This window comes from Aulostomus chinensis, chromosome 19 (genome assembly GCF_037954235.1).
Source record: "Aulostomus chinensis isolate RoL2024-O1b breed Wild chromosome 19, RoL_Achi_v1.0, whole genome shotgun sequence".
Taxonomy (NCBI): domain Eukaryota; kingdom Metazoa; phylum Chordata; class Actinopteri; order Syngnathiformes; family Aulostomidae; genus Aulostomus; species Aulostomus chinensis.
The window spans coordinates 15,591,395-15,607,134 of NC_141338.1; the positions used below are offsets into that span (position 1 = coordinate 15,591,395).

The window sequence follows — 15,740 nt, forward strand, 5'->3', positions numbered from 1 at the left end:
CTTTTACATTCAGTCGGACGCTCACACTCACCCACACACACGCAACCAGCCATTCACGCAGAGGCTTGTTTAAAATACAATGGAATAACACCAGCACAAACATAAAAACAGTGTATTATGCATGCTGCCAGCAGGGCAGGGACATATGCAAAGTGGATAGAAAAAGACCTTGTCAGTGATGTGTATAGAAACATGACATGCAGGTACATCCCTCAATCTCTCTCTCTCTCTCTCTCTCTCTAACACAAACATACACATACACACACACACACACGCGCGCGCACATGCATACACATGCATGCAAGCCAACGCTGCTGCTTTAGTTGGATCCTGTAAAGGTCAGATCGCTTGGCCAGGGGTCTTCAGGGATCTGACAGTCAGCTATTGTTGAAACTTCAATGTTATACTCTCTCTTACACAGGCATACACACACACACACACACACACACACACACACACACACACACACACACACACACACACACACACACACACACACGTTCTCCCTGAAGGGAAGTTATAGGCTCATTCCTTTAAAACATCTCTGATCAGCCTGGCTTCTCCTGTGTGTGTCTGTATCAGTTACCCTGCCTGCTGCATCCCTCCGCTGTTCTCTGGGCACCGTCGTCCCGTGGCTGCTGCTGTCATCTGGAAGGCTCTCCGTATTCTTCCACCCAGCTGTTTTTTTTCCTATTGGCTGTATTCTGGTCTACAAGCAAATAGGAGGGTAATTTGTCATTTTTATTGCATTTTCATGTTTTTCTTTTTCCATTCGAAGCAAAAACCGTCTTCGTCAGCATTGCACTTTGTTAAGGGAAGCTAATGAATGTTTTGACGACGCGCATAATGTCGAAAACTTCAGCTGCAACATTTTGCCTCTTTACTGTTGTGTTTATTACTCTATAAAAACCTTTTTTATTGGAGAAGGAGTTACATGATATTATCAGCCTAATGTACTTGTAAAAATCAATGGTACCGGAACATGATGTTTTTGGTTTATTATTGCTGATCCATTACAGTGTGAGCAACATTTTAATGCTCGTTTAATGATCTTTTTCCACCATGATGTTGGGTAGGCTAATCTATTCAAGTTCATCTTTGTAAAGGTAAGCGTCATCTTCCAAGTAACTCTTTAAGTGAGGATGTGGCTAAAATAATATATCTCTCTGAATGGTATCAGAGCAGTAAAAAATCTGTACTTCCAGGGACCGACGGACTTTTGGGCAAATATGTTTATAATGGACTCTCCAACAAGCCAGATAAGTTCCTCTTTGTGGAGCTGAAACCCCCAGAGACCGGCTGAGAGCTAGTTAGCTTAGCACAACAAATGGTGGTGGATGGTAAGTGTTAGCCTACCTCAATCCAAAGGCATCAAATAGAGGATTTGAGATCTTATTATGTCCAGTACTAATCCTCCTCATCCTCTCTGACAAACTCAGACATGGATCGTAGCAGCAGTTGCTCTTCTAGTCCCTTATGTTCATTTTGTTGGCCAAATCGACGCTGTGCTGCGTCAAATCACTGAGCCCAGAAAGGAAAGTAGTTCGCACTGTGTCTCTGATTTTGAAATTAATGGCTCTTAAGTTTAAAATGTTATTTCTGGGATATTACAAAATTAATGTAGGCCCAGACAATTATGGTGAAGTTGATGACTTTTGACAGATGCATGCTAATACTTCCCATCTACCATTCACTGTGCTAAGCTAACTAGCTGGGTTACCCGTGTCTCAACTCCATGATGCACACACAGAGGAGAGACGGTATCTATCTTCTTGTCTGGCTCTGGAGGAAGAAGGACAATAAGCTTATTTCCTGAAAATTTAATATATTTGAACTTTATATACATGTCACATTTCACACTGTGAGCGTGTGAAAGAGGGATGGACTCAAAAACAATTAATTCACAACACAAACTGAAAATAAATCTATGCTGCCTTCAGGGTCCTAAGGGAAATATCAGAATTACAATTTTAAATGAGACATTTCACTTATTTCTGCCTTGTTGAATGGACAGCATCGGGGTGCACTAGAAGCTGTTCGGTACAATATAAATTAAATCTGTTTTTATTGAGCTGCATCCATATTTAATAATACAAAGACATGTTCAAAACATGTGTTTTCAATTTCCTGTGATTGGCTGTGTATGCAAACAACTTTGGAGGATGTCGCACTAAAGTTACTTGTAGGTTCCTTGTCATTTATCATCCAGGGACTTGAGAGGCATCACTATTCTTTTGTCATCGTGTCAAGCTGATGCGCAAATACATGTGAATAACGGTAACGAAAGAGCTTCATCCCGTCACACCTTCTCCTGTGAACTTGTCGCTGCTCTCCTCACCTCTCCCTTTGTTTCATGCCTGTCAAAGAAAAAGAGAAAAATAACAACAACAACAACAAAAAAAACACACGTTTCTTTAAAAGTTCACCCCAACAAGTTCTCCCTGCTGAGGCGTGAAACGTTTCCCCGTAAAGAGGAGTTCATTAATAAGATGTCTCTTGTTGTTCCAGATATGATTTAGATTCAAGATACAACTGTTGTGCCTTAGAACCTGTTTTAATGAAGGCAGGCAGCGATTCATATTCACAGACTTGGAAAAAGGAGGTATAATCATACCACTCACTCTCACACACACACACACACACACACACACACACACACACACACACACACACACACACACACACACTGTGACCCGTGTTAATACACACACCAAGAAAAGGGAGTAAGGGGGAGTAAGTAGGGGCAGTCTGAGCTGTTTCTGCACTCCGACAGTCATGGTTTTGAGACCCTCCCTTGCATTTCCCTGTTGAACTGAAATGTGGAAAATCCCGGACCCTCTTCTGCTCACCATCACAGTGGGAATACCCCAGGCACCACTAACCCACTCCCAGTGTCAGTGACGACTTAAGCTCGCCACACAGGACTTTTAAAATCCTTCCTGACTCTTAAATCTGGTTGCATCACACACTTAAGGAGAATCTTCAAAGAAGTTCTTCCCTCTCATCGCAAAGACACACAAGATATGAAAATAGAAGACGTCAAACGCAGCAGGAACGTATTAACGATTATCATATTATCGATCACGTCCTCTCAAGCTGACGTAGAAATGCATTGCATGAGAAACAAAAGACAGAAAGATTGGATGAAAGCAAAATACAGGGAGATGTGGGTTCTTCAGCCTGAACTGGTGTGAGTTTTAACTGCATCAGCAGCGGGGCCATGCACTCGCTTGCATCAGCCTCCTGGACTACAGTGTCTACCGTTGCCTGGCGACACTCAGCTGCTCTCCAGGATTGCTCTCTTGCTGTCGGGGTTCCACTCTGTAAGCAGCAGTGATCGTCTGGATTTAAAAATCCAACTTTGAAGCCACACTGGCGGCCTAGTTGAGTTTTGAGGAGATCAGGAGGCGGCGGAACGGATCCGTGACCTCCTCACACTAGATCATGTGGGCAATCATCTCCAACCAGACTTGAGTCAGGAACGTCAGTCAAAAGTACCAGTGGATAAAGTGGTGGGTTTTTTTTTAGACCTCCTAACCTGAGATGAGACTGAGTGGAGGAGACGTCACCAGCGTCTCCCTCAAACACCCAGACAGCAGAACCTGGAACCTTTTCACTACGCTTGAATTGTCCGGCGTCAGCTAAGCGTTGAGTTGACCTAATAATAGACATTAAACTTTATACATGCTGAACTAAATGAAGTGTAAAAGGTTTCATTTTCTCTCTTCTCACCTAGTCTCCTCCCCGCCTCCGATCCTCTCTGCGACTCTTTGTTTTACCCTCTTTATTTTTCCCAGCCATATTTCTTGCTTCATCCAATCTCACTTTTTACTCTTTGTTTTTCTCTGCTTTCAGCCTCTCTCATTTTATCCTTTATTGTTTTGGGTTTTTTTGCCACCATCAGTCAAGGCTGAAAGTTTGAGTCAACAAATGGTTTGCAGTTTTCAACTTCAGATAAAACTCCGGTTAAATTAAATTAGCGACAACATCAGTCATAAAAATTTCAATTACATTTCCCTCTTTTACTTTTTAATTATTTTTTTTCCTGTTAAAAGGAACTCAGCTTGACAAACATTTATGTCTTTATTGGAATAGAAAATAAAAGGTTAAATTTGATGGCTGTGTGGTAAAAATCGGGGAACAGTTCAACCATCGAAATGGGGAAATGTTTTACCTCGCAATGAGCCAATCAAAAGTCCCTGACGGTGAAGGCCTGTGAGGATAAATGCCGTCCGTCACGTCATCCAATCACAGTTTCCCTGCTCTTCAGCAAACGCATGAGTAATGTGCATTTGAATGTAGGTCAAGTCCAGTCTGTTTATCAGGGACCGCCATGTAAACAGACTGAAACAGAAACTGCTCGAGAATTTGAAATAGCTTAGAACAAAAGAAAATGATTAATGGCTCACTTCTTGGAAGGTTTTACAAGCAGATCGGATAATAAAATACAAGATTTTAGTATTACCTCAGGTGTCTTAAACAATAACATAAATACAGTAATTTAATTCCCACCAGAACTGAGCGTCTGCTCGTGTTAAAGTAGGGCGAGGGCCGTCTCACATGGAAATCAGTTCAGTGGGTTTCAGATCTGCCAGATCGTCTGGCCAGAAAAAAGAAAGCAAAAGGAAAGAGAAAGAGCAGAGTGGAGCTGAGCTGTGACATTTCTCGCAGGTCCCAGGAGGTCCCGGGAGACCCTTTAGGAGGATATTCAGGCTGTAACTGACACGGCAGACAAGGATCAGGGGCGAGAGGACGGCGAGTGTTCTTGTTCTTCACGAACTGTGAGGACTGAGTTTAGAACTTGAGAGAGAAAGTTGAGAACATTTGGTTGGTCCACACTTCCAGAACTGTTTGAGCGCTCAGAGTTGGTTTTAGGGTTGATGAGGATGTTCTGCTTTAGTCCAGAATGGGTTTTTTCGACTGCTTTGTTCTACCTCTCTTCCTTTTTATCTTATTGTTGCTTTTACTTAAAGCTTCAGAGCGTCATATTTGACATATAAATGAACACCCCTCATGTTCAAAGCCCTTTTCTGAATGAGTTCTCACAAAGCGTCAGCTCCAGGTAAATCTCTCTGAATTTCAACAGTTTTTGGAGGTTTTGTGGGCGGGGACATAGCCGATGTACACTGCACATGCTCTACAGGCTAGTCCACCACCACCTTTAACATGGACAAATAATTTAACCATTCTATCCATGAAACAAGTGACTTCACGGGGGCTATGTAACGCTAAGAACGCTTGTCTTATCATTTTGCTACCATGAGAGGAAAAACAGAGTCGGCTATGGTGGAGCCTCTGGCCCTCTGGAATGTAGAAAGCATCCCAACAGGGGTGCCTCTAGGGATCTAGGGAATGAATGCATATCACGCTGGGCCCCTCCAGCACAAGTCCCCCGACCCTGCTGGAACCACCCCGCCAGAACCTTATCAATCAATTCAAGGATTTTAATAGCCCTTCATTTGCAGGGATTTAGCTCTTTAGTCCAGTGCTGTACAAGGACGACTAATAAGTTTGATAAGTCCGCTGGTATTAATTAAAAGCTGATTAAAACACTAAAAATCTAAACTTTCTGTCGAGATATTCAGTAAGAAAGCAACAGTCTATTTCCCTATGGCCAAAACAGATTAATTTCCACCCCTTCTGGACTACAGCATCTTTCTTTTTGAAGAATTGTCTGACATGCTGTCGCCCTCTCTCCTCTGTACCTTGTCTTTCCTTGTCTTCCTTTCTTTTTTGGAGCAGCACTCCTCAACGTGCTCCGCATTCACAATGCTCAGACATCCCTGCGAGGACATGCACATCTGCTTTGTAGGAAGGACTGAACCATTTCATGAAATGGGGGGGTGGCAATAGAGGCCCATACTGGATGTTTTTTCATAAATTAATATTAAAACGATGTGTTAATCATTTATAAGTGCACACGCTTCTATGATTTTGTCAGGCCCCTGTCAGTCATGCACCCTCAGAAGCATCCTAACTTCCCCATATTGCACCCTGCTTCCCCAAAAGGTGATAAATGGGAAAATGTTATCTCACCTGATGTTGCCATATTTTTCTGTGGTGGCTCATAGTGTCCATATAATCTTACCTGTACTTCCCAAACACCACTTTACTTCAAGAGATGCAGTTACAGTACTCTGAGAATGTTGTGATGAGTATCAGTGGGTCAACAATCCTACAAACACCTGCCGCTGTCCATCATTTTCTCACTTTGACACCATCCTGTCGCTGTCGTTTTTGCTCTCTTTTCTTCGCCTGCTAATCCGTCTATCTTTATTACCACGTTTCTTCATTTACCTTTTGCTTTCCTTTCCTTCCACTTCACTTGTCTTTCTATCTGATAACCCAAATACCTGTTCGCTGTGTCACTCTGCCAGCTAGTCTTGCAGATTCACTTTTTTTTTGTACTATTGCCAGCTTGCTTGTCTGTGGGGTTTGAACAACTTTTTGAAAGTGAATTTTCACAAAACTTCTCAAGCCACTTCATGAACAGTTCAGAAAGTTTTTCTCTTTTTTTTTTGTATGGGACCCCTGAGTACCCTGAAGATCTAAAGTCATTTTGAAATTGTATTCTTCACAACGTTTGTGGAGAGGATACCATGGGGAGATCAGCAAGGGTACGAAGTTAAAAGACACAGGACAACATGATGGATAGAGCAGTAAGACGTGCAGTTGGTTAGTTGGAAAAGTTTGATAAGTCAATGTTCAGAAACAGTGAACTCTAGGTAACTATAGTTTAAATATGCCGGGGGGTGTGGGGGGGTTGTTCATTATGTGTCATGTGACAGTTTTGCAACAACCTTCACCAATGGTTCAGCTTAAAATTTGTGAACGTCACTGGTTCAAGACCCAAAACCACCTAATTTGGTGGGAAACGGTTTGAAGAGTAAATCAAAGACTGAAAAAAAATACCATATCATTTCCTTTGGCCAACAGGTGGCGCTAACTTATATGCTCTACAAATTTAATGAGTTCCCTCTTGGTGCACACCACACTCCTCCATCTTGTGCAGTGGACGTGAGCTTCTCAGTTTTTGTGTTCTATTTAAACCTGCTTACAGTCGAAGACACGAACGCTACTGACAGATTGGGGTGAGTTCTGAGGTCATAGCGGCGCTGAGCCCCGTCACCCTGGTTACTGCTGCTAATGCCCCACACACACTTTCACCACACAGTTTGTTTTCCTCAACTTCATGCAGGTTGGAGATGGATGCTGCTGCTTTATGCTAATCGGCATCACTGCTGTCCAATCACACGCTTCACTGATTGAAAGGGCGGAGAGACAGACAGCAATACACAAAGAGACACGGCGATGGTGTGGGGGGGCAGACAGATGAAGGGACCGTTTCCTTTTTTTCATTGAGCTGCAGCCCAGTATAGTAAATTTCCTTTCTTTGAGGATACTTTGTGCGTCATTTAAGTTGTCTGTATACACGCTGTGTTTCAACAAGCTTCTTCTAGGACCCAGTATCAGCAGTGCAGGATAACACCTCTGAAATAGATGACAAGTGCAATCCATTAGCAGGATAACATGGCTGCCCGCCGCCGCTGCTGGAGCAGGTGGAGAAATGGAATAAGAATCAGAACGAGGCCAGGAGAATATTTTTTGTTGTCATTTAGAGACGGAGCAACAACTAATGTGTCAGGTGCACAGATGCATCACTGAGGGACAACATGGACCTCACGGTGACTTCAGGCAGGTAGTAGAAGATACACTTTTGATGACAACATAAATCACTCGAGAGAGAAATGAGGAGGGAAGCAGCTACGGTCGCATCCTCTTTGCAGTCTTCAATTTTCCTGCACAACAACTCTGATTGCTAGTTTAAATGTACAGAATAAATAATCCAGGACGCGCACAACTTGTTGTCACAACAGTAACAGCTGCTGTCTGTTAACGGGCAAACGAGGAAGACGAATGACAGCTGTAGTTTGAGTCAAGTCAAGGTGGGTGGTTGTAACTTTGACGCCAGAAACTTTGGTCTTCATCTCATCTGTCACCAAGCTTTGTTGAGCGTATTCTTTCTCTACCAGACATTATTAAAGAGCCTCCCCTGGGGGCTCACAACATATTACATCAGTTTCAAAAGAACATCACATAGAACAACCTAAATTAACATCATTTGCTTAATGTGAGGATTTTTTTTTCAAAGTTTTTTCAGAAGCCGAACACTCGTGAAAACTTTAGGAAAGCCTCCTTTTTAATGTATTGGCATTAGCTCGAACAGAAATTAAGATCGGATAACGTGTATAATCTGAGAGACTCCAGGATCTAGTGACATGAAATAAAGTTGATGGTGCCTCCAGTCTCAGGCTAAACCTCAGGTAAGTGGTTTCAGTGTGACAGTGATGATTTTGGTCATTGCTGTGAGGCAGACCTCCTCCAAGGGGCTCCTGACAGTTTCAGGGGAGTCTCAGTTTAATGAGGGGAAAGAATCAGGGGAAATTATGTGGAGAACCTGCACGTATGCAATCTGGTTGAAAATATGGCTCATAGATGTAGTAGTTTGGGGAGAATCTGGTATTTTCTTCTGCTTTGCAAGAATCTGAAGCTAATTAATGACAGCAGGACAAAGGGTTTTCAAGTGTTCTGTGTCCTCTGAAGCTGAGTAAAACGGCGAACTTTGGCCAGCTTGGCAAAGTAGTTGACTCTCTGTGAAAGGAATTACATAATCATAATAATGATAATAATAATAATAATAATAATAATAATAATAATAATAATAATCCAATCCATCCATTTCCTGTACTGCTTATCCGTTAAGGGTTTCAGGGGACTGGCAAGAGGCAGGGTTCACCCATGATGGGTCACCAGTCCATCGCAGGGCCATCAGGAGCAATTAGGGGCTCACTATCTTGCTCAAGGATACTTGGACACGGTCATGGGGGAGGTGAGGATCGAACCAGCGACCCTGCGGTTGCCACTCTACCTCTGAGCCATGCTGCTCCTGTTGTGCATATCATTGATTAGGAAATACTTCAAAACTGTAACACTTTGTACCTTGAGAATCAGATCGTTTCCTTGGCAGGACTCAGTGATTTGACATCGCACCTCAAAATGTCCAAGCACAAATGTTTGTTGACAGAAGGGTGACTGCTGCTATGAATCATGGGCGACTTTGTGAGAGGACGAGGAGGAAGACAAAAACCAAGTTCCTGAAACTGATCTTTTCTATGACTTTTAACAAAGCCATGCTAGCACTTCCCACCCACTGCCATTCACTGTGCTAAGCTAACTAGAAGGAAGCAGGTCTCTATTGGCCTCACCTCACTGATTCGGCACAAGAGGACAGGAGGGTCTCTGTCGTTTTGTCTGACTCTGGGGAGGATGGACAGTCGGTGTAATTCCCCGAAAGCTGACATGTTCCTTTAATTTATCATATTACAGACATTCAGCTTTATCCATTTTGTGTGAGATCACCTAGTGGTGTTTGCCATTTCCAGTGAGTGGTTCTTTACTCCACAGCTCCATATGTTAGAAGGATTTGATGTCCAGTTTTATTTCAAGTTCACAACTGTTACTCTTTTACTCTCTTGTTACAGTCCAGTGGATACATTTGCACCCACTGTCCTTGTCGGTCCGAGGATAATTTCAAAATCAGCCATAAAATCTGACAAGCAGACATTCATCTGCCTGGCTGTTAATTTAACTGTGTAAAAATTAGCACCACACTCACAGAGCTGAGGAATATTCTGGAGTCTCCACGCTACAAGCAACACTTAATAATTCCAATGTGTTGTTTGGAGGAAAAAGTTATGCAAATTCTGAATAGTTTCATCAAAGTTTATTTACCCTGTCCTGCAATTAATGTTAACTTAGACCAAAAAAACAAACAAAAAAACAACAACCTTTCAGGAATGCACATTTAAAGAGGGGACCATGCTTGTCATTTTCAACAGCTGGCAGACACAAAGGATACAAAGAAGGCAAGTATTGTGACAAAGAACCGTTTATGAATGTTAAACCGTTTGCTGCTGTGAGCGGTGATGGATGGTGCTCTGGAGCAACTAAAGAGAACAACAATTTTTTTTTGCCAGACAAGTAAACTCCTGCTTTGCTTTTTGCCCAATCCATCAACACAGCTGACAAGAAAACGTACTTTTTGAGTATTTGGGTGTTCTCCGAGTCAACTCCTTTGATTAATTCTCCTGTTGTATTACTTTTATTACAGATTAGCCTCTTGCCTCCTTCACCTTTCTTTCTTGGCCTACTCTTCTTTTTCTCCCTAAGTTTAAATTTTATCAAGGACAAAATGATTCTCCTGGCACAGAAACAGTGGAAATGCATTCAAACAGGAATGTGTCAATAGAAAATGCTGTTCCTCCACACCAGACTTTTATGTGACGCGTACACTACAAAAGTATTAAAGTAATACTTCATGCCTTTCAAATGCTCAGATAAGTGTCTGGAGCCTGTTTATATTTTATTGCATCGCTTTTCAGTGACAGCAGAAAGCAGAAGGAACCAGCCACGTCTATTTAGTCTGGAGCTCATGGAGCTCCAGAGCCACCAACTGTTTTGTCATTGCTTGTATTTCGTGGAGAGTGTTGATATAAGCCTTGAGCTACTGACTGTGTGTTCACGCCAAACGCGACGCGAATTTTTGCTTCGTGTTATTCGCACAAATTTGACCGCCAGATCATTTTTGTGTCCATTTGTATCATTCGCACGAATACGCAAATTCGCTCACTTGCCCGAGTAGCGATTACTTCCGGCAACGTTTCTTTCCGCCATTTCAACATGGATATTCAAAAAACTGTTGCGTTGTACCTGCTGTGGAAGGCCGAAATACGTCAGAAAACTAAACGGCGTCATATTTGGGTTCACAACACCATCCGGAGGCGAGCAAAGCTCTGTGAATTTCACCGGCTCCTCCAGGGGCTGCGTCTGGATCACTGCCGCTTCCAGCAGTATTTTCGTATAACGACCTGCTAGCTAGGATCGGTGACAGAATTTCATGAATGGACACCAACTTATTCAACCGGTTCTTGTAATCTTGACATGTAGTGTCATATGGCACCGGGTTCCCAAACACAGCCACGATCAACTTGTCCTCCATCTAGTGACATAGTCAGCAGTGACGTCGGGACATCCTCAACGCTGACTGGCTTTCGTGGCCGAGCTTAGCGCAAATTTTTCGGCAAAGTTGAATATTTTCAACTTGCGCGACTGAAAATTCACATCATTTGCACGTTTGCATTGACTTTGTATGGAAACTGTCCACGCGAATGTGTGAATTGCGTTTGGTGGGAACACACAGTTATACATGGCTGGCTCTTTCTGCATTCTGGAATCCTAGAGTGGCCCTAGCATAGCCACGGGCTCAAGACACCCGTTAGTGAGTACTTGAAAGGTAAAATAAACATTTTGAAGATAGTATGGCTTGAATTATGTGACACCGACGGGTGCATGTGAAGGGATCTGTCCCAGGTCCTTGGTCCATCTACTTGATAAATCAACATAATCACTCCAACTCACCTCTACAAAGTTCATTTTTTTGCTGATGATACAATCTGATACACCACAATCTGCCTCTGACTCACTCCGACGATCATTCTATGATCACAAACTGGATTTAAATACAGGAAAAAACAAAATTCACGGTTCTGATTATGTCTCTCTCGTTACATTGAATGACATCCGTACCACTGAATCAGGCACATACGTGTCGCTAGGAATTTGGCTCAATGCGACATTCATTTAAAAAATATACATTCCACATCTCCCCCGAAAATTAAAAAAGAAACTGTTTCCTCTACTGAGTTCTATGCACCGTCCAAATGGAATGATTTACAAAATTCCCTCAGACGATAGTCTTGTGTTCCCCTAGGAGACTTTAAATTATCACGATGTGATTTTGATGAATCCGGTGACTGTTTTTATCTGAATTCATTTTATTGTGTCGTTTTTGCTGCTGTGTTGTTTTTATTGCTTCTTTTTTTTTAAATTCACGTGTCTAATTATCAGTGTTTCAGTCACTCTCAGGCCTCTCTTGGAAAAGAGATTTTGATCTCAGTGAGAGATCAATTAAAAGACAGATTATGTTTTTTAAACGTGTGAATCTTCACTTCGTCAACCTAATTGTTTTGTTTTTCTGTCCTTTGTCCTCACCCCAGATTTGTGTGTTCCTCATCATCGTGATCGCCTTGTCCAAATGTTCTACACCTGCTCAGTTATTCTGCGGCGAGGATTGGTCATCCACTCAGCTGCCAAGTGTTTCTATAATGCGCCTGCTCTTTTCCACATGAAACAAACCATCTGACGTGTCCAGCTGATTGAGAGCATCTTGTTCCATTTAAGTGTTTCTATGTGTGCCTTAAATAACAGCTTGCACATAAAAGTTTGCTCTTGGACTGGAAATAGTCAGACGGACCTCCTCACGTTAGCGCCCAGCAGCAGTTATTTGTTCCATTTTTGACATTTACTCCCACATCATACCCCTAAAATAATAGAAGCCTCCCCCTTAGCACTTAAAAAAAAAACTGAAGTGTGCAGCTTCTGTAGGAACATTTGAAATTATTGAACATTTTATATTATTATCTCACTTGTTTGTTTTGTTCATCCACCTTTAGCCTGAAATGTCCTTCAGTGTAACATTTTAATCTTTCATCACGCCACCTCTGGATGAGACAGGGAGTGCACATTCACTTCCATTTAAACAGAATAGAGAACATAGCTCAGTTAGTTGTCCCGAGCATCTCTGACCACATTGAATGTTTAACCGCTACAAATACTTCCAGCAGTGATTTTGATCACCAAAATCTTTCCAGTTCATCCTTGAGTCTCAGTGCACGTTGCTGAAAGGCCTTCAGTGGCATTCCAGAGATATCATAGTAATGATGGCATGTTTGTACAACTGGATGGACATACAGGCGGACAGTCAGACAGCCCAAGGTCTCCTTCACATGAATGTGGAGACATAAAAAAAAGTTCCACTGAAATGAAAGAAAAATTTAGAAATTCCTACATTGGTCTTTTGTTTTGTTGGTAACAGGTCAAGGCATTCATCCACCCATCCACTGACGTAAACAAAGTGTTGGGTGCTAAATGTCACATTGTAAAGAAAAAAAAGTTTCAATTTTGATCGTCCATCCATCCATCCATCAATTTTCTTCCGCTTATCCTGTATATGGACAATCAAAATTTTAACCTTTTTTTTCTTTACAATGTGCCACTTAGCACCCAACACTTCATTTATGTCAAAAAATAGAAAAAAAAAAGGCAACAACAAAGTTTTCACATGAGCCTTAGGAGGTCAGAACAAACTAACTCCAGCCTCTATCTGTCTTGGAACTGTATGAGTCCTTTCTACCTCCCAATTTCTATGAATACAGGCTGCAACCAAGCCAGTGGACATGAAAAACTGTTAGACTGGAATCATACCAAAATTCTTTTATGAAGTTATAATTCAAAGCTTGAACACCATATGTTAGAAAGAGCAGTTATGCTTATTTGAAATAAAGAGGCAAAGGATTGACTGATGGAGGAAAAGTAAGAATTTAAGCACATAAAACATTGTCGAGTCAAAACTATTTCTTTTATGACATTGCCAGGGAGAGGACAAGGCCAGAAAAAAATGACAGTGACACTCACACACACACACATATATGCTAATATGCGTTTTCAAAAAAATAATTCATAGAAGAAAAAGGAAGTATAACAAGAGTCAAACATTTCCACAGGTTTTATCCATATTTAACCATGTTTAAACACTGACTGCTTTTCTCTCTCTCTCTTTCTCAAACACACACACACATCAGTCAGCAGGTTTTATTGACTATTCCAGTCACCGTGGTAACCCTGAGCTGAAAGCTTGCAGCCACCCTCGCCCAGCTCTCATACGTCTCCACGGGCATGTAGGGGTTTCATACTGCTCCACTCACATCCTTAAATATTGTCTGAAGAGCTCTGGGATGAGCTCCTGAAGCTCTCCATGTTCCACTCCAGCCAAAATAAGGCAGCAGCCAGTTTCTGGTCCATCCCAAACAAGATGGACCTCAAAGTGTTCTTCATCTGATAAGAAACTAGATCATTCTGCAAACCTTATTATTTTCTTATTCTCCACGCATCCTGATTTAACCGAGCCACAGAGTTTGGACCCTGTAGTCCTGGATAGGTTCTCTCCTTTCTCTCTTCATCCTTTTGTCCTCCACCTCTTCTTCTTCCTCTCACACACTTGTCCTTCTCATTTTGTCTCTGAAGACACGGCATACATAGCTCGCTCCCATGGAGTACAAACAGCTTTCCCCTTGGCTCTGGTCTCTTTGTCTGTTTATCCTCAGCATCCTTCTGTGCGTCTTCCAAGGGATTGCGTGCCATGTTCAGCTTAGTAATTTTGTGAAGGTGTCTCACAAAGTTTGGTATTTTTGTGAAGAGGTTATCGAACAGGCCTAGTTCCTGGAGATTACACAGAGACACTACAGAGGAAGGCAGGCTGTTCAGCATGTTCAGGCCCAGATTGAGAGTCTTCAGGCAGTAAAGTGAACCTAACGAAGAGGGTAAACCTGCAGGGGTCAGGCTGTTGTCGCAGAGGTTGAGGTGGGTCAGTTTAGTTAGGTTACCAATGGTCTCCGGCACTGACTCCAGCTTGTTACAGTGCAGGTCCAGACGTGTGAGTGACCTGAGGGTCCCGATGGCATCTGGGAGTTTCTGGATCCAGTTACAGCTCAGGTCCAACTCATCTATGTTGGTCACTTTGAGGATATTCCTCGGGAAGGTGCTTAAACGCATTTTGCTCAGTGTAAGTCTGTGCTGCCCGTCAGGTGTCAGCCATATTGCCTTTTTGGCAGTCTTGAGGGTGACCTTTGGTCCTTCGGCCTTGGCTTTGGCTCCCTTTTTTTTAGGCATAGGTACTGGTTCACTGAGCTAATCCGTACTCGCGTGTGAGGATGAATGAGGAGTTGATATGTGGGAATCTGTTTGGTCGTTAATCTGCTCTGTCATCTCAGTTAGCAGCCTCATTCCGACATCCTAAAATGACAGGATTCCGAGATGACAGCCAGCGGATATCAAAAGGCTCATCCGGACGCCCATCAAAACAATCGAGCAAATGCTACAATCTTGATTTTTAATTCATCTTGATTAAATCATGAGGCATATCGGACAAGTTTTGTTGTTGTTGTTGTTGCTGTGGTCATACTTGTGCCGTACCCTTTTTAAGATTTAAACAACCCCATCAAAACACCTCCAGAGGAAGAAACACACAGCTTTGGTGCAATATGTACGTCTGACAAATGTATTTCCTATGGGTCCATTAAACTCACCTGAACCTGAACTGTCTGCAGGTAGGGTGTAGTTTCAAAAGCATGATGACTCTCAATGAGATTAAAGCACTTAATTTATTGGCTGATTAATAATGTAGAAAATGGAGGAATGGCTTCTGCGTATTAAACATGTAGTCCACATACACACACACACACACACACACACACACACACACATATACATACACAGCACATTAAACATTTAGTGTCGGCTGAGTGCTTCACCATCACTGAAATCATGTTCCTCCGTTGAACAGCAAAATTCATTTGCAGTTATAAAAATATACGTGCTGACCAAAAGCAAGATGGAGTGAAACCTAATGGTCTCGTTCACCTGATGAGTCCATAAGTCCACCCTGTTGGTTCGATACAATGTGAGAAAATCCGACGCAAATTTTTTTGCCAGAAAGGATCCTGAGGCAGCGTTCTGACTGCAATTGAAACAATCCATTTAAATCTTGGAAATCAAATACAACT

At 42.3% G+C, this 15,740-nt stretch overlaps 1 pseudogene; it reads right to left on the reverse strand.

Moving 5' to 3' along the window:
• Window positions 1–14,032: 14,032 nt before the first annotated feature.
• Window positions 14,033–14,894, reverse strand: LOC147244210 (leucine-rich repeat-containing protein 18 pseudogene; annotated as a pseudogene).
• Window positions 14,895–15,740: the final 846 nt, after the last annotated feature.